This window comes from Lampris incognitus, chromosome 17, assembly GCF_029633865.1.
Source record: "Lampris incognitus isolate fLamInc1 chromosome 17, fLamInc1.hap2, whole genome shotgun sequence".
NCBI lineage: Eukaryota > Metazoa > Chordata > Actinopteri > Lampriformes > Lampridae > Lampris > Lampris incognitus.
The window spans coordinates 35,267,197-35,273,445 of NC_079227.1; positions in this window are offsets into that span (position 1 = coordinate 35,267,197).

Consider the following 6,249-nt stretch of genomic DNA (forward strand, 5'->3'; position numbering starts at 1 on the left):
CTCGCCCGTAACGACGACGGAGTTTGCATAAATCACAGCGCACAAACCCGTCGGCCCCACAACCACCTGCTGGGCCACATAAACCTACACAGACCAGGGACTCTTTTTTGCCCGCTTCAACTATATGGCTCTGAAATATTACACAGGAAATCGACTTGTTTCTGGATGTGTGTGAGTGTGCATGTCGGTTCTTCACCTTGACCGCACCAAGCCCTCCTACACCTAAAATAACAGCGCTCCGACTACAAAATACATGACTTCCACCCCCCACCGCTTGACCTTCGACTGCAAACGTCAAGCGATGGAGAAATACATATTGTCTGGTGCGTGCTGCAAATCTGTTAAAGACAGCCCTGTTATGATACTCATTATTAACTATATTATTACTAACTACTAACTATATTATTACTATTAATTATTACTAGCTACTAACTCTATTATTACTGTTAAGAATACGGAAGTTGTGACCAATTATGATAAATGTTGCAGAAATAAAATATGATTAATCTAAATTATGAGAATGAATACCTGCTATAACATCCCCCCCCCCCCCCCCCAATTGTACCTGGCCAATTACCCCACCCTTCCGAGCCGTCTCGGTCGCTGCTCCACCCCCTCTGCCGATCCGGGGAGGGCTGCAGACTACCACATGCCTCCTCCCATACATGTGGAGTCACCAGCCACTTCTTTTCACCTGACAGTGAGGAGTTTCACCAGGGGGGGCGTAGCACGTGGGAGGATCACGCTATTCCCCGCCCCCCCCATTCCCCCTCCCCCTCCAAACAGGCGCCCCAACTGACCAGAGGAGGTGCTAGTGCAGCAACCAGGACACTTACCCACATCCGGCTTCCCACCAGCAGACACGGCCAATTGTGTCAGTAGGGATGCCCAAACCAAGCCAGAGGTAACACAAGGATTCGACCCATCCATCCATCCATTTTCCAAGCTGCTTATCCTAATCAGGGTCGCGGAATGCTGGAGCCTATCCCAGCAGTCATTGTGCGGAAGGTGGGGAAACACCCTGGACAGGTCGCCAGCCCATCACAGGGCCGACACATTCACACCTAGGGACAATTTAGTACGGCCGATTCACCTGACCTACACGTCTTCGGACTGTGGGAGGAAACCGGAACACTGAAGAGGAAACCCATGCAGACACGGGGATTCGAACCGCCGATCATATATTATTTTAATCATACATCCCACGATGACAAAAGCATCCCTAACAATTCATATTACACGACAACAGGCATGGCACTCAAGGTGGAAAGAGGGCAAAGGGATGTACGGCATTTAATTTCCTGCTACTGCAGGAAACATGTGCACACGTGTGTGGTGGTTATGGGGCAAACAGAAATAGTCTGTTCACTGTGGAATAGTCCATCCCCTACGATACTACCACTGCATCCGAACATATGTAGGGAGCCTTCTAGTCTTTTGCATGATTTGTAAAGAAGAGATCACTCTTATATTTCTTTCAAATTTCAGGATAGATTTAGTGATCTTTGGCTCGTGAACCCAGTCCAAAGAGTAGTCTACTGAACATCTACATCTTCTACAGCAGGGGTGCCCAACTCCAGGCCTCGAGGGCCACCGTGTCTGCAGGTATTTGTTGCAACCATGCACTATACCACCTGATTTAACCAATTCCTTTCCCCCCTTGGTCCAAGAGGTGAGCTAATTAGTTAAATCAGGTGGTGTAGTGCATGGTTGCAACAAATACCTGCAGACACTGCGGCCCTCGAGGCCTGGTGTTAGGCACTCCTGTTCTACAGGGTGAGCTTGACTTACAGCAAGAGGCCAGGACGTAATGCTCCCTGAACTCTGTTGAGCCCAAGACCTTAAGGAATGAACTATTACATCTTTTAATTTGGTGATTTTATCAATCCAAAGCGGAGCTTGTGAAACGCCTTATGAAGGCAAAAACTTGCCAGGGTCGAATGCTGATGCTCGGGACTGCGAACACGCTTACATAATTCACCTAAGTCACTACCTATAAAAGGATTGCTGAACAGTCCATCGAAACTTGGTGGCGACGCTGCTTTGTTTGGAAAACGTTTCTGTTATTTTACGTGGACGAGGGGTGGGGGGGGAGGGGAGAAGACCCACAGTTCTGAGTCATACATGAGAAATCCTCACCCCCTATCAGAAACTGGTGAACTCACCGAGATGCTTGTTTTCTGGAGTCGTACTTTCCCACTTCACAATACCTTTTTATGGTTATTTCTTCAGAGGAATGAGTGGATGGAACAAGTGGCAACGTGCAGGGCCAGAAGGCACTTTAGGTTCTCAAACAAAGCCCGATAGGACTGACAAAAAAAAAAAAAAAAACAGGGATCCAATGAAAGCGGATGATAAATATGGTTTTGGAAACAGACATCCTTGCTATGGTAATGAGTCCATCAGGATACCGACAAGCCTCGTGTTCTTAAAGACTCAACGGCAATCATTTTCACGTGGATCTGGACAAATATTCAAAATATGCTGGGGAACAGCGGCGTCTGTGTGGCGTGGTGGTCTATCCGTTGCCTACCAGCACGAGGACCGGCGGTTCGAATCCCGTGTTACCTCCGGCTTGGTCGGGCCTCCCAACAGACAAAATTGGCCATGTCTGCGGGTGGGAAGCCGGATGTGGGTATGTGTCCTGGTCACTGCACTAGCGCCTCCTATGGGCGGTCAGGGCGCCCGTTCGGCGGAGGAGGGGAAACTGGCGGTAATAGCGTGACCCCCTCCCCCCATAAAAATGCTGGGGAACATAGCACTTTTAACAAGTATGTGTTTGATATGATTGATATCAGAGGTGGAAAACCCGGCTTCAGAAAGCAGAAGCCTAACCATGTCTTTGCTCCACCCGTGGACTAAACCAGCTGATTTCACTAATTAGTTCTCCTACCTGGCTGAAGTGCTGTGCTAATTAGAATCAGCTGGTTTAGTGCATGGGTGGAGCAAATACATGGTTGGTACTTCTACTTTCGGAAGCGGAGTTTTCCACCTCTGATTGATATGACTGATGATTTGATATATTGACGTATGATTGATAATATTTGTCAATATCAACTGTTGCCGGTCAGCAATTTTAATATATGGCTAACATAGGCAACATGAAACCTGCCCCTGCGGGTCGTTTAAACAAACTGAATCCTGGATGCTATCGCTTGTGTGTTCTCTTGACTTCCTGCTTCCTTGTGACAGCTGTTTCAGGTCATGGGAGGAAGTCCTGACTCGTCAGTGGCCAAGTGTGTCAATTCCTGAGTGTGCCTCATAACCTCTTTCATAAGAAGTGCAATCAATCAGAGCACCGTACTCATAACCTGGAAAACCGGCTACAACTTTTCCAAAAGGAACGGATGGGCAAGGGAAATGCACTGCTTGTAAAGGGATTCAAACAGAGATGAAGTTTCTAGGCAACACTATCATTTCCCTGCCATTATGCTTTTTATGTTTTATTCCCCTGCAAAAACCACCAGAGATTCTTGCGAGGCTAACTTTCTACTCCCTCTCCATGCTGGTATGATATTCCTTCATCCATCCATCCATCCATTATCCAAACTGCTTATCCTGCTCTCAGGGTCGCAGGGATTCTGGAGCCTATCCCGGCAGCCATTGGGCGGCAGGCGGGGAGACACACTGGACAGGCCGCCAGGCCATCCCAGGGCCCACACACACACATTCACACGTAGGGATGAGTCACCTGACCTACATGTCTTTGGACTGTGGGAGGAAACTGGAGCACCCTGAGGAAACCCACGCAGACACGGGGAGAACATGCAAACTCTGCACAGAAAGGACCTGGGACGGCCTGAGGTTCGAACCCAGGACCTTCTTGCTGCGAGGCAACAGTGCTAACCGCTGGGCCACTGTGCCGCCCAAAAGGTGCCCACAACCGCATTTAACCCCGTGATATGTGTTCAGGCTCTGGGCTGAAATGTCCCCGCAGCATCACATACTAAAGCGGCAGCGGGGTAGTGATGAGACAACAGCATCGTAAGGCCACCTCCTGACCCCATCCTCATTACTCAAAGCCCACTGGTGTCAGTACCTACTACACATGCAGAGTTGTGGTGCTCCTCACGGGAGAACAGAGCTGTCGCACACACCCATGAGGAGTGTATCACCATTACACAAGGTCAAGGGTTCATTCTCGAGATAGTGGAGCAAGGCCCAGATTGCCTTGCAGGGGGGGGAGGCAAACTGCTGACTTGTAGTCCATTAAGTCCAGACTCCCTCAGAACTTCCATGTCCACACAAGAGGACGGCGCAGGAATTCGGGTAACGCCCGAGATCATACACAGTGGATTTAGTTAGGGGGGTATGGGCTTTTGCAAGGATGGAGGTAGGCTGACTGCATAGAAATTCTACGGGTTCTGTTCTGGGGAGTTAAAGGGAGTGCCCAGGCTACAGCTAGCCAAAGTGTCAGCCTGCAACTAAATTATGGCCCAGAGGATGAACTCTTTTGCATATGAGCTCTGATTATAAATCTATTAAGGGCTCATGAGAAATGCTTTTCCTTTTCACTTCGCCACAGAGTCCACTCCCCTCCCGCTAGTCATCCGGGGTAATGATGGGGGGGGGGGGGGTCAGAGCACCAACGCAAACCCAGCAAACGCTCACTTTAATTGGGGTATCCAGCCCTTCCCCTGTAACAAGTCACGCAACAATCGCGTCAATAAAGTCGACACGCAAAAGGGGCGTCCGGGTAGGGTGGCGGTCTACCAACACGGGGCTCGCTGGTTCGAATCCCCGCGTTACCTCCGGCTCTGTCGGGCGTCCCGACAGACACAACTGGCCGTGTCCGCGGGCGGGAAGCCGGATGTGGGCGTGTGTCCTGGTCGCTGTACTAGCGCCTCCTCTGGTCGGTTGGGGGTGCCTGTTCAGGGGGGGAGGAGAATCCACCTTGCGAAACTCACTGTCAGGGGAAAAGACTTGCTGGGGACTCCACGTGTATCGGAGGAGGCGTGTGGTAGTCTGCAGCCCTCCCCGGTAATTGGCCAAGTACAATAGGGGAGAAAAACGGGGGGGGGGGGGGTAACCAACAAAAAAAAAAGGTCCTCAAACACCCACAGTTGAGCTTGTGCTCAGAACTCGGAAAACAAGTTTTTCTTGTAACTGGCAGAGCAGAAAGAGGACGGTCGTTCGGGCCTCTGACTTGTGGACACGTTGAGCTGTGATAAGTTTGCCATCAGGAAATCAACAACACACTGCATCCACACGGAGTTGAACAGAGAGCTTCGCAGACCCTTGGACACCGGCTCTCCTTCGGAGTGCCCTCGGAGAGGAGGCAGTTAAAGTCTGAGCCAGCTCCTGACATGCATTCTTCCTTAGGGAGGAGGGTGGAGGAAGGAAACTATTTCTTCACCGAGAGAGCCAGGTGCCAGTGCGGTCCTTTTTTTTAAACAAAACACTGATGTAACACTGATCTTTTATTTTTGTTAAATTCTAGTCAGGCACTTTGGAGGCCACAACCGAGTGACAAGAAGCGACACACCTACGGCGCCGTAGAGCTTTTAAACCTCTACGTTTCCTTATGCAACACCCTCAAATGGCTTCAGAGTCCAGGCCGGGGGCTCTGAATGGGCTTCGGCAGCCTTACGTAAAGGTTCTTCCGCCTCGGACGCCTTGCGGAAACTGGAAACCTGCAGAAACACGGCGAGGATTAAGGCCGGACGCCAGCTTACCTCCTCCTGTGCGCGCCGCTCGGCAGTACAGCGACACCCGGACAGGCGCTTTGCGGCCGACGCTGGCATGTTCCACGGGCAGCGGGGGGGGAGATCCAAGAGCCCCGTCATTTCGCTGCGGCACGCATTCATGCGCTGGGTCACTGCAGCCGGGTCACGTGACCTGCCGGCGAGCGCAGACAGGTCTGCGTTGCCGGTCGTCAGCCCCCTAATCCGTTAACCCCGTCTGACTCCCGCATGCGCCGAGCGCCATCTGACAGCCGAATGCGCGTGGCGAGAGGACCGGGGGGGGGGTCAGACGCTCGGGTGTTCTGCGAACGCCTCTCGCCTCTCGGAACCAGCACTGGGAACGGGTGCTGGTTCCGAGGCCCCGCCTGCAACCCCGTAAGCAAAGAAATGGCGATTTAATTGCGATCGCAGAGCTTTTCCAACGGCACCCTGCAGGGGAGCGTCATGGCTAATGGAGAGCCGCGGTGCAGGACACTGACGGGGGGCGGGGGTGGGGGTGGAGTAGCATGCAATGATAAGGGGGTGGAGAGCAGGGGCTTTTGCGGGGGGATTTGGTCGGGGAGAC